The 14,911-nt window shown below is 25.0% G+C and overlaps 1 protein-coding gene across 1 annotated transcript in view; it reads left to right on the plus strand.

Moving 5' to 3' along the window:
* LOC107447722 (arrestin homolog) overlaps positions 1 to 14,911 on the plus strand; it is a 101,161-nt gene that overhangs the window by 71,369 nt on the left and 14,881 nt on the right. The window lies entirely within an intron of this gene.

Below are 14,911 nucleotides of genomic sequence, written 5' to 3' on the forward strand. Positions count from 1 at the left end.
ATATCACAATATTGAAATGCTATCATATTTTATAATAATACACCAGATATTAAAAAATCTAACAACCTTTTATAAGCCTTTTACATTTTATTCCAAACTAACTTATGACTCAAATATATCAATTCAACAAATGATCATTCTTTTTTTAGTATTCTAATGAATCCTTAAATAAAACCGGTATTGATTTCTTTCAAGGTGACACATACATAATTACTATTTTGCGAGTTAAATGTAATAAAAATATAGTTGTGTTACCCAAGGACAGGCTGCCTTTTCGTCATTAAATTTATTTTTTAAAGAACGGATCAATTTTCACCGAATAAAGGCCAATACTTTTCTGAAAAAGAATCATTTTTTAAGGATAAAAAAACAGTATTAAAAAATACAAGAAAATTAAAAGGGAAGACTTTTTTTTAAATTTTATTTCTCATCAGTTTTAGTTGCAAATTAATTCATGTCTTATAATATTTACTATTATACAATAATATTCACTTAAAAATATTTAAATTTGTATAGCATTATCTTAACTATTAATTCTTTTCTATTTAAAACTAACGTGTCATGAGTCAGTCTTATTTGTTTTTAATTATTTTCTTTATTCTTTACTAATTGTATAACACATGTATGCTGTCATATGTATTTCATATACTGTACTATGTGTTGAAAACAAATTTATTAGAGAAATATTTTATCACGTAAAGCATTATATTATAAAAATAATTTAACTTGAAAAATTAATCAAGAATATAAAAATAAATTTGTTGGTATTTATTTAATATTAATCTATAAACCACTATGAACTATTATTGTAAATCATTTCCAAATAAGATCTATATAAATATGACGTGATGTAAGTAAGTCCTATTGAGAGTGTTTCAATTTCAAAATGTACCGGTGGTAAAATTATTTTGCTGTAATTTTTCATGACGAGTATTACATTTTTGCGGTTTACAGTAAAATAATCAAAATTGAAAAGTAGTTATTTCCTAACTGCATCAATATCAAGATCATTCAGAGATCAAAAACGTAATACAAAACATAGTTAACAAAATAAAAACGAATAAACAATTAAATTTTGCTTTTTTGAAGGTATTTAATTCCACAAAAAGATGTCTTACCATCAAAGCCTTTCAACATCTTCAAACATTTTTTCCTATGTTTTTTAGAGTACTGTAAACATTTTAATAAATGTTATATAAAATAAAATATATGAAAACAAAAAAATAATCTTGCAGATAGACTATGAATAATTCATAAGATATTGCTTGTTGATAAACCTATTGTAACGATTAAAATTGTAATTAATATATGTAAAACCATATATGCTTTTTAAGTTAACATTATTTTTGAATAATTCACGATTATCTTTCATTTCTTTCATTTAAATTAAATTCATTATCATAACATTTTTTACAACACTCTTTGGTATTTTAAATAAAAAAATAAATAGGTAAGTCTTTTCATTTTTTATCTTGTGAACAAAATATGCGGAGTATTTGCAATAGTTTATTCCAGAAAACAAAATTATTTTCTTTTATTCACTTTATGAAGTCATTAAATAAACGAAATAAAGCTTTATTTAGTATAGTTTTTTTTTCTTTATTATAAATTTATTTATCGAGAAAAAGATTAATTTCATTCATTTTCAATACTCCTTAGAATTTTTGAATTCAATGAGCTTTTCTAATTCCATTAATCAATAACAAACAATATTATAATAAGATTTTATACGATTTGTTAAACAATTTATGAATAAATAAATTGCATTATTCATTAAAATCTTTCAATATTCAAATTATTAAAAAAAATTTATTTAAATATGTCATTTAATGTGGGTATAATTTTACTTCTATATTTTATTTTTACTTAATAATTTAATTTCGACTAATAGGAAATAATATTAATTTAAGGAATTAAAAATTTCTGCTTGAAAATTCTAAAAAATACACTTATAAAATTTGGCAACAATAAGATTAATAATAGACATTTGAGTTTTGTAAATTTAAATAATTTTTACGTGAATTGCAAAATGGCATGCTTATCACCTTAGCGATTTAAAAGTTCATTACTGAAAGTTAAATATATAACAATTAGTTTCTACAATGGAATTTTGTACTTTAAATACTGCGCGGAAATTACACGATTTTTTTAACTCCATTAATATTTGCAAACTGCAGTAATGCAGACTTCCCAGATCTGTGCATCCGATCTCAAATTATTTGAGTGTATTATATTCCCACATACGTTAATATGGAACTTTGATTTCGAGAGAAAAGAAATGTTGTTATTTGATACTGAAATAAAATTATTTGAATAAAATATAAAATAAAATAATTTGAATAAAATATAAAATAAAATAATTTGAATAAAATATAAAATAAAATAATTTGAATAAAATATAAAATAAAATAATTTGAATAAAATTATTTGAATAAAATATAAAATAAAATTATATGAATAAAATATAAAATAAACTTATTTGAATTTTTTATATATTTTTGATTTTCAGTTACAAAGCTCAAGAGCTTAAATTACTGGCAAATTATTTGTTAAAGAAAACTTTCTTTATAACATACGCTAATTTTTTGACGCAGATGAGGCACCGGTTTCCCTTATATGTATATATTTTTTCTGTCACTCTAATTAGAAGCAAAATACATTTGGTATATTTTTTAATTATAGAAAAACAGTCTAATAGTTACTAAAATATCTGTTAAATTATCGAAATAATATTTGATCTAAAATTTAAAATCGAACAAAAATAACTTGAAAACATTTATTTTTCGTTCATATTAAAAAATATCAATAATTGAGTTTGAAATTTTAAAACCACTCATTTGAAACCACTCATTTTGGACGAAAATATTTACACACACCTTTGTAAATTTTAAATTTAAAATGAAAATATCTATTCTCTGGTGGTTGCAGTAAACAAACCTCAATTTTGTCATTGAACATTTTGTGTGCTACTATGTAAGTTTTAATACCAACCTTTTTAAAGTTTTATATCTTAACAATTAGATATCTATTGCACATTAATTGTTCAATACATGGATGCACATTAAGGTTATTGTAGCCCGAATTTTTTAATAAGCAATTAAATATTTTAAAACATCTACTTCTTATTTTAATTTGTAATTCAATACTTTTGTTTTGTACAACTTGGTAAAAATCTGACAGTAATAATTAATGTTCCTTCAAACATAAAGGAGTCCTACATAAAATTTTGATAAAGTTGCGTCCCGCCATTTGATTTGTGCTTTTAATTGTGGTCCCCAGCCTCATGTAAGTTGGAAACCCCTGATCTAAAATATACATAAGAAGCTACCGGCAGTATTATGAATAGTTATAATGCTAATCATAAATTTTAGCTTCTGAAGAAATACACAAAATAACAAAAGCTAATTTCTTTTTTTGTAAAATAAAATCATTTTTCCCTTTTTTACAAGAAAATTAAGATACCCTTTTGTATAACTACGAGTATGTTGCTTAATATACGCATTAGGTATTTTAAAAAATCTTTTTCTTTAATCTACTTCCGTTCTCAATTTCAAATTAAAAAACCTTAAAATTAAATAACTTTTTTTCAATGTTAAACAAAACTTTTCTTATTCTAGGTAGCCTAAGGTAAGAACGATTTTGAAGAAATATTTTATTTATTATTTTATTAGTCAAACTAAAACATGACAAGAAATTTTTCTTAAAGATAAGTTTCTCTCTAATTTCATTTTTCAATTTTGAATCTCATTTTAATCAAATGAAATTATTCATTATTTAAATCAAATATTATTAAAATTATACATTATTAAAATCATGCATTATTTAAATAGTATATTATTTAAATTATATATTATTTAAATCATGAATTAAGTCTCTACATTATTTAAATTATACATTATTTTAATCAAATATTATTAAAATTATACATTATTAAAATCATGCATTATTTAAATAGTATATTATTTAAATTATATGTTATTTAAATCATGAATTAAGTCTCTACATTATTTAAATTATACATTATTTTAATCAAATATTATTAAAATTATACATTATTAAAATCATGCATTATTTAAATAGTATATTATTTAAATTATATGTTATTTAAATCATGAATTAAGTCTCTACATTATTTAAATTATACATTATTTTAATCAAATATTATTAAAATTATATTTTATTTAAATCATTCATAGCAAAAATTACACATTATTTAACAGATATTGTTTTTCTATTTTAGATCGTTGAACTCCAAAATCATTCAAATTTTCAGAAAACTTAATAAGGTGCCGAGTTAAACCATGTAATCACAGCTTTTTAAATTCAATTATACGATACCATAGTTCATCCTGAAAAAAAAACATGAAATAATTGCTTAATTTAGCACCTTATAAAGTCGCAAATAATTTGCCTGTTACTGCAATTATACTTTTACTGTTTGGGCTGTGTCACGACATCATATGAAATTATGCTTTTTAGCAAATAATGTGCAGTTTTTATAACTTCTGTGAGTGGGTAGTCGTTATTCAAGGTTATTAAGTTAAGTTATATCTAGATTTAACCTAACATAAGTATGAAAAATTTGCATTAAATATCAATAACCAGACAAGCCACAATTTTTAAAGTATAAATCATGTTTTTGGGATATCTTTTTCCACGCTTTGGCTTCTGACGCGCATTTGCTTGACTACTGCGATCTTATTTTAAAATGTATGAAGAATAACTTCAACACTCTTTGATATAAGCTTAAAAAAATTTAAGAAAATTGAGAAATATTCTCTTATTTTAATAATTTTCATGTACACTGCAAAAACTTCTGAATTAACATTGTGGTATAAAGCACCGGTACTTTGGATGCCGGAACTTTATATCATAAAATCCATTTTTACAGTGTAATATTGTCCCGTAATTTTTACAGTCATATTTATTTAGTTAGAGTGATTTAGTGGTTTGACGATAATTATTACTGTGAGCACTGCTCATATTAGATTTTTTTCTATTACATGTTTCAGTAAAAACATATTTTACAGTAAAAAGTTCCGGCACCCAGAGTGCCAGTGCTTCTTACCGTATTTTTTTACGAATCTTTTAGTGTCTACGTGAAAATTCTCATCAGATTCATATTTTTTTTAAAGGGGTCAATAATTTTCTAAATACATCAGCTATTTGTCGGTTATAAAGACAAAATAATTCTTTATGGTAAGAGGAAAACAAACGTTTGAAATTATAAATTTATTTCAAGCTTAAAGCTACTTTTTTTGCCTTCCTTAGCTTTGAAAAACACCTATTTCTAATTCCTACAGATTTTACAATAAAACCATTTTGTTTTCTTATAGCTTAAGATTAAAAACTGAAACCAGTGAAATACTATCCAAAAGAAATTTAAAACTCAAAAAAGTTTTAAAAGTGAAACGAACGATTGTTCTTTCTGACGATTGGGGTCTTACTCGATAAACTTTATCCCTAATATCTGGTCACAGCAATTTAAGACCATTATTTTCAAGAAAAACAAGACGAAGTGCTCAAAAATTGTTTGGTCTCTCCTTTTTACTTCCACGATAATGACTTTGAGGATCCCTCTTTTAGGGAAAGAAAATAATGTAGAGTATATCACATAAATTATTTAACGAATGCTTTTTTTCTCTTCGGTTCGTAAAGCAATGAATGAAATAAACTAGTTTAAAGTATTGTTTAAGGGGTTCCACGTGGGAGGTATGTTCCCATCATGTTGAATTTTAATTGATCTAGGCTTTTTTTTCAATTTTTATCGATCCAGGCTTTATTTTATTAGAAAGAGACTTTAGTTTTAATTAATAAGATGTGAACGGAAGAATTTTATTTTCCGTTTTGGTACAAATAAAAAGAATAGAGGAGTTTTCGCCAAATAAGTTATGATGATATATATATATATATATATATATATATATATATATATATATATATATATATATATATATATATATATATATATATATATATATATATATATATATATATATATATATATATATATATATATATATATATATATAATATATATATATATATATATATATATATATATATATATATATATATATATATATATATATATATATATATATATATATATATATATATATATATATATATATATATATATATATATATATATATATATATATATATATATATATATATATATATATATATATATATATATATATATATATATATATATAACGGTGAATATAATATATATAATATGAAATAACGGTGGATCCACACCGATATTTTTTAGTTAATTAGTAGTCAAAGCAGCATGATTAACGAGTCCATGTTGTGCATAATCTTTTTTATTTAGTAGCGATGGTGAAAGCATACATCTCAGCCCCCTCCAAGCTGGAGATGGGGGGAGACACATATCCCGTCTAAGCTGACGGATTTTATTTAAGCATGATAAACAACAAAAAAGCCACGCAAAAATATTGCTCCTGCATTTTATAGGATGATTAAAAGTTGTAAAGAGGCCAGTCATTATTGCCTTTTTCTGTATTCTTACGCCTCATCAAAATTATTTATTACTCTTAGCAAATCTTTAAATCTTTTAATCTTTTAATCTTAAAGTGAAAGATCTTAAAATAACTTCTCTTTTGAAATATAAATCTAATTATTATTCATTGGCATGTTTTTAGCCTTGAATTCCCAAAATAGAATTTCTACCCTTATCCTTTACCAAATATATTTTATGAAAACGAATGAAGTTTTAATGCTTTTATTAATACGAAAGTATTTAATTTTTGTATTACATATATATATATAATAGTTAAGTGATTGTGGTTCACTTCAATTTTTCAATTTATTGTTAAGGATAAGAAAATATATGATATATCTGCACGAAGAAAAAATTCTGACAAATTGCCAAACTTAAATAGTAAATACATTTCTGGTAAAAAAGAAATTTAAAAAAAAAAACTTAATTTTTGTAACTAAGCATAGTGTATGGTATTTAAACCATTTACTTAGCTAAATTTTCCATTCATTATGATAACTATGATTTTTAAAAATATAATTCTTGTTATCTCACATATAGTCAAGATATAAAACTAAAAAATAAAAAGTGAAACTGAAAAGTAAATTACAAAACTCAAAATGAAGTCTCAGATATACTAACTGTTAAAATTACCAAGTCTTTCGATAGAATTAACAAATTTTACAATTTCTACTACCAAACACCATGTTGTGAAAATCAAATTTTATTCTTAATTTTACCAAAAGTTATGACCAAAGCACAAGGAAAAAAATTATCGAACTTTTGGTGTTCCCATAAAACCTGTAAACGGGGTAAGTGTTAGCATATTCTGGTAGTTTTGATAGTAGGTAGTTTGCATTTGTAGATAGATGTAGGTAGTTGATCTGGTAGTTGGCATTTTTTCTTATTAAGCCTTAACGGAACAATCAGTTTCCTTGGTTGTCTAACAATCAAAAGCAAGTATCTAAGCAAATAAAAACGCAAAACAAAATTTGCCTTCTGAAAGTTAAAAAACGAAATTTTTTCTGTAATTGCCAGCTAGCGCTGCACTGAAAAATTGTATATTTTCCTATTTTTACATCTAAAAATATGAGCACTAAAAGTGTGCTTTCTAACAAAGACTGTTACATAAAGAAATTATATCAGCCTCACAAATTTTAAAAAAGCTCATTTATCTTATGATTTAGGAAAACCACTTAAAAGAAAAAATAGCTATCAGTTCTTTATTGTAAAACTCTACCTGAATACAAAGGTTTAGCTCCATTAACAAATGACATTCGATCACTAAAACCTTACTTGTCAGAATTATTTGAATTTGCTTAACAAAAGATTTTGGGTGTTATTTAAACTAAAAACTGATTAAAATTAAAAATTTCCATTTTCCTTTCATAATAAATATTTAAAAAAAGCAAAACAAAATAGTTTATAATTGCATTTTTAATTACTTATTAGGCAAGAGAGTGGTTCTTTGGATAATTTATGACGCAAAAAAGGTTAAACATCTCTAAACAATCTTACGAAATCGGAAAATAAATGTCTAATCATCTGATAAAATGCAACAGGTAGTAGAAAAAAGCATTCAACAGGTGATTCCGTAATCGCGTAATTATTACGCATAAAAAGCATATTTTTTCTAACTCAAGTATTCTTAACAAGACATATTTTTAAATAAAATTTAAAATTATTTTAGATGTATAAGAAATAAGAAAATTTTATTCAAATTCAAATATATGCTTATAACCAAATATTAATCTACTTTTATTATTACTTTATTGCAATAGCTATAAGTTCAGCATTTTAGTTTTATTTAATATTACTAGATTTGTAAGCTTTAATTTAAAAAAAAAAAAAAATTTAAATATACTCTGAAACAACCATTTCATTACTTTCCAAATTCATCTATATAAATACAAGTAATAAATAAATATATAGAGGCTTTCGATCTGTTTAATTCTATTGCAATGTTTTTTTTTCATAATCTTAAATAACTCTTTTAATCATCCGATTATTTCATACTTACATCATCAAAACAGATTAAAAAAGGTTTACTTTAAATAGCAAAACAAAGGCAAATTTCTTTCACTTAATTATTTCTAATAATAAAATCCAATTATGTACAAATTAAGCTCAAATATCTCAATCTTTTTATGTTCAGTAATAAAAATTAAAATTTTCATAATCATATTACTGTTCTATAGTTGCTATTTCGTGAAATCTGGGTAGTATGAGCTGAATATATAAATCAGATCTTTACATCAAGAGTTTTGAATTTTTATTAGTTTTTTTACCTTATAGAGAAAATAAGAAAATGGTCTCTGCTCTCATGTTTGGTGTATTTTTTTAAAAATAATATTGGATGAAAACATATCATTTTCTTAAACAAAATGTAACACAATAATTCACTACACACTGTGATCAAATGTACCAGAAAATGGTAAATTTTAACATATTTCTGGCTCTATGAGAATACCAAAAAGCAATGTAATTTTTACCGAAGTGCTTTGATAATGATTCTGGTAAAATTAACTTTAAATTATGGTTTAAATAATATTTGATAAAATGTGGTAAAATACGGTAATTTTATCATGAAACCCTAGAGCATGCCTTAAAAACTAATTATTCGATTAAATTTACTTTTCAGTATTTTTTTTTTTTTACTAAATGTGAGATAATAAGAACTATACTTTTTAAAACATTTACCATGTAAACAGAAAAATACTAAATACTGCATAATTAGGTTTTTGATTTTCAGAAATGAGATCATCGTACAGTACGATAATTATACCACACATTTTTATCCGTGCATTAACCCGTTTGTGACATTACTATCATTAAAAAAGGAATTTAGATTTCCAGAATACGAATGAGTTTACCAGAATTAGAAATAGTTTTCCAGAATTTGGTTAATGTGGTAAAATTTGGTAATTATAGTAGGATGCCTTAAAACATGGGGAAAAAACTATTTATTCGGCTAAATTTACTTTTCAGTTTTCTGTATTTTTTAATAAATGTGTGATCATAAGAATTATAATTTTGAAGACTAGAATTACCAGTAAACCGTTACCATATGATGATTGCGTGATTCATTTTTCAGAAATATCTTTATCATTCAGTACGGTAATTTTACCAGTATTTTACCAGTATATTAAGTATTTTTCTGGTATATTAACTCATTTTTTTATTTTATATTATAAGCGTTCTTGAACAGTCGACCCAACTTTCGGGTTTGTGACTACTAATGATCAACTCAGTATCCTTCTAATTTTGACTCCAGTCTTGAAGACAAGTGAACTCCTGAATCAAATATTGGGAGAAATTTGTCTTCGGGGAGGACTTATTGATGGAACTAACCCGTTTTTGTGTTACATGGAGAGGAAGATCACAAGAGCCTCCCACGATTAGCCTGACTGCAAAGAGACTCTAACCCCTGATCCATCAACCACTGATGATTTTTCATTCCATCACTGTGGTCGGTGCAAGCCGGATGCGGACTCGCATCAACCAACCATCGATGGGATTCGAAACCAGTTCACCTCATTGGAAGTCGAACGCTCTATTTCCTGAGCCATCGTGACTCATATTAACTTATTTGTGATGAAACTCTATTTAAAAAAAATAGAAGAAGTTCTAATTATAATATAACAAAGAGTGCTGTAATGCTTTACTCTGGCAAATGTAATTTTATGCTAAATAGCTTATATAAATAGACAAGAATAAGAACATCTTTATAGAAGCGTTTTAGCTACTATGATACTTTGACAAAAAAATTAAAACTATTTATTGTCTTATACTATAAATATCTCAAATCCTTCAGTCAAGGAATAGAGCAAAGGAAATTTATTTTAAGTACAAATAAACAGTCTTCAATATTTCTATCTATGTGTTTTGTATATAATATCCATACATCGAATTCTAACTAGGTTGATAAAACAAACACTTTAAAATAAATATATTCCATAAATAACTTTTCATGCTGTGGCCATTTGGAGAATTGCGAAGAATGAGTACTGAGAAGTTGCCTTTACAGCAGATGTTTTGCAATTTAAATTTATTGTAAACAAGAAAATAATATTTTGTGGCACGTTATTTGCAAACGGTTAAAATAAATCGAAAGAAATTCCTTAAAATATTCAATTCTTCATGCAGAAGATATGGAAAAATATTTTTCCCTCTCATTTTTTTTTATCCAAAGCAGTTTATGTAAGCTAAAAAATATATTTTTTTGTAATCTGAAAGAGTGTTTGAGATAAATATTTCTTACGTAATAAAATTCATTTCGATATTATCGTAGTTCGTAGAAAAAGTCTCACATCGAAACTGCTTTGTTTTCTATTCGCCATTAAATTTCAAATTACTTTAATCATGCGATTGCTTCGTACATTCTAGTGTGCGAATTGAATGACCATTTCTTAAAAGAATTGAAATTTCGGAAGAAAACTAGATCTCCCAGTTAAACAATATAATTCTTTTATATACTGTTGTCCCCGCTTAACGTGATCCTTTTGGGACCAATTAAGGGTGAACTAGTTGTATTGCTTCGTATATTATAGTGTGTGAATTGAAAGACCATTTTTTAAAAGATTTTAAATTTCAGTAAACAAGATCTTTCTGTTAATCATTTATTCATAAACAGTAGTATCCGCTTAATATGATCACCTTGGAACACAATGATCTTGATAACATTTACGGCATTACGGCATTATTCAATGACATTAAGAAAATCACGAAATGAGATAAATTTTGCCAATTTAAGCTACATACTCTGAATTCTAAAACAAACTGAAAAACCTTATAATTTTATTAGATTTTCATTTAAGATTTTATTTCACCTTATATTTACGTACTGTATATTTTCTTAAAATATAAAATTATGCATAATTTTAAAAAAAATCATTAATTGATGATGGTCTACAATATTTTCTAACAAGCTCAGCAATAAATTGTTTGTAATTCCAAAGTTAAGTCATCATAGTTATATTAAAATCTGCATTTCTACAATTTAATTGTATTCATTATTTCAGCATTTGTAGGAAGCAGATTAAGAATTTCATTTAACTCATCAAATCCATACATCCGTTTTTCCCCATTGGCTCCTGATAAACTTTTAGTCCTGTTAATGCGGAAGCTGCAGGGATATTCAAACAACAGCGGATTGGAACAAAAGATCCGATTTCTTCTGAATACACAAGGAATAATATTTCATTTTGATTCGCAGGGAATAATATTTCATGCAAAAGCCAAATGTTTTTCAAAAAAAAATGAAAGCACTGATAACATTAAACGTTGCAATAAACACAGAAAGCATTAAATTTTAACATAGAATTGAATAACGAAAATCTGGCCAGTCATTTTGATAGCAATAAGCGATTGATAACATTAACTGATATCACATTAAGCAGAGACTACTGCTGTTTGACAAACGTATAATTTAATAATCTCAGTTTAAATTGTTTACATAAGATTTAAACAATGTCCTAATCAGTACAAGAATACATTACAAGTAACATGGAAAAAAAATTTTTTAAAGACCTGTTAACATATTCTATATAAATCAGTATAACTGCATAGGTTATAAATATTAAATTGCATCATCTGTAGTTCACGCATTGAAAACCGTACTGACATAAAAAAAGTTACCAGAAGTTTAGAAACTAATAAACTTTTACTTCATATTGCAGCCAAAGAGTGTAACAATTCTTCAAAATTACTAATTAAAATCACAAAAGTGTCGTTTTTTTATATTATTACTGTATAAAACCTATGTAATGGTGTCTGGTCTTTATGACATTAATATGAATTTTATAAACAAATTTTCTTTTTATTTAAAATTTATTTGTTAAATATATTGCTTAAAAAAGGCTTTCATTATTCCTTGAAGCCAAGACTTTTCACCTTACTTTCTCAGTTTCCTTCTCCTATTTCCCAATTTTCAATTTTATTCTCTGCGCTAAAGTCTAAATGTTTGTTATTATACTTAAAAATTGCTACATTATTTTTTGGCGTCAAATCCTTTCAATTTTTTCCTTAGATTCAAATTTACTCTTTTCATTTATATTTTGATGCTAAATTTTAATGTCCTGCTTGAAAAATGAATTGATGAACATTGAAAATCACAAACATTCTATTTTTTGCTTTCAATTTTATTCCCTTATTTCATCTTTTTTTTTTTTTTTTAGATATTTCTTCACTTAACTCTAAAATTTTAAGTTTTATTATTTTTATTAAAATCTCAAGCTTAGATTTTTTAGTACAAAAATTCCATCACAATTACTTGAAATCACAATCGTTCTGGTTTTTTATATATACAGCATGCATAAAAATTAAACATTCTATTTTTTCAGCTAGAGTCCGTTACATTAATATACAGTAAGCAAAAAAAGGGACTACCCTGAATATTTTTTACAACTGTACTTAACTGAAGATAACCAAATGAATTTATGAAAATAACTAAATGAATTCATGAAAATAACTAAATGAATCTGAAAAACTCGATTTATTTAAAGTTCGATTATAAAGGAACTATTCAATTGATTTCTCTCAAATTTTATATTATGCCATGAAAAATTTCCTTCCTTAATATAGTGTAAAACATTGTATACCTTGCAATTTAAAAAAATTTTCGACTGTTATTAAATGAAGTAATAAAAAATTTAAAAGAATATTTAAGAAAGGTTATTTTTGCAAGGAATTAACTTTGGATAAACGATTTTTGTTATTGTGTGCAAAAAGTTTTCATTTTGCTTAAAAAGTTCTCGAGATATGGCGAAATACTCAAATAAAATTAAAGTTAAGGGGTTCAAACTTTAAACTTCTCTCTTGACCAAACTACTGGGATCATATTTCCCAGATTGCGCAACCACCTATACTGAATATTGATCTATATTGGTCTATATTGGTAACATATTAATCTGTATTGGTAATTCTAATCTGAATCCATCAAGAAAAAGGGTATTTTTTTCAGGGAAAGTGCATTTTTGTGTCTGATTTTGTTAATTGAAATATTGTCGGGCATATTTGAGTGAATATTAATTGGCATATTTGAGTTTACCCCCTCGAATCTTTAAGATTGAGTCCTGTAACGTGAAAATCCGATCATTAAAATCAAATGCTATTCAGAATTGTAATTTTTTTGCGCACTACATTAATTCGAATTTGAATTATTCTTTTAATTAAAATCTAAATATTGTTACTCATTCAATGCATTCATTTGTATTGAAATTCGTATTACTTCATTACAAATGAGCTCATATTTTAATAAATAATATTCCTCTGCATATTATCCCTATTACTTTGTGTCTATTTCGTCAAAGTAAACAGTGTTGACGAACTAAATTTAGTTGACTCTATTAGCTCCTACATTCTATTGACTGATTAGTTCGAAAATGGCATGCCGCTATCCTTCGTTGAAATTCTACATAATAGATATATATTCTACTTATTTTGTTGTGAACATACCGCAAACATTATCCGGTGTCCATAATTCTTTATGCCCTAACTGATAACAAAATTAATTAGAAACTTTCTGCCTTTAAGCCTTGTAAACACCATGGTCTAAAATTACATTCTAATTCCAAACATTTAGTCAATGAACTTCATTACTTGAAATCTATTGAGATGAAAAGATAATTTTGACATCCTATATAACAGAAACATACGAAAAATCAATAAACATGAAGTTCAATAGGACTACTATTATTGAAAATGAACTGAAATTTAATAATTTAGTTGACTTAGCCAATCAATTTCGTGTTTTAAATCAATTGATTCGTGTTAAAATTAAATGAAATTCGTGAATTTTTAAACCAAGCCATAAAGAATATTTTTATTCCATGACGTCTTCGTATTGTAGTCTTTAAAATGTCTCGAATAATGCTAAAAGTGTTGATAAGTTTCCTTGTAAGAACTCGATATTCCGATGTCATTAATGAAAAAAGCTACAGTCGTAATGTAAAGTATATAGACGTAAATAAACTCAAATCTAAAGTAATTTATAAATATAAATTTAAAGACCTATACCTATAAAAACATTTATATTCAGAAAATAAAAGAACTTATGAGTCTAACTTTACAAACAAACTTATGAAAATAACTTAAAAAGTGCTAAATACAATGTAAAATACTTGACCATTTGTATTTCTGTAAAATTCATCAATCCGTTGCAATTTTTGAGAAAAGTTACGAATCTATTATTGAGTGAGCTGCATAATTTTTAAATAATGAAAAAAATTATTAATTTCTAAAAATATAGGTTCCATGGTACAAACTTGAGATTTTCTTCTTTCAAAAACTTAACATTCCGTTAGCCATCATTCAAATTTAAAAGATAGAGTATTATTTTTTAGAATGGCAATCTTTGAAAATTATGATCTAAAAATAGAACCTGTGAGTGCAAAATGGTGA

Source organism: Parasteatoda tepidariorum, chromosome 2, assembly GCF_982258835.1.
Source record: "Parasteatoda tepidariorum strain Cologne lab strain chromosome 2, Ptep-v5.0, whole genome shotgun sequence".
NCBI classification, from domain to species: Eukaryota; Metazoa; Arthropoda; class Arachnida; order Araneae; family Theridiidae; genus Parasteatoda; species Parasteatoda tepidariorum.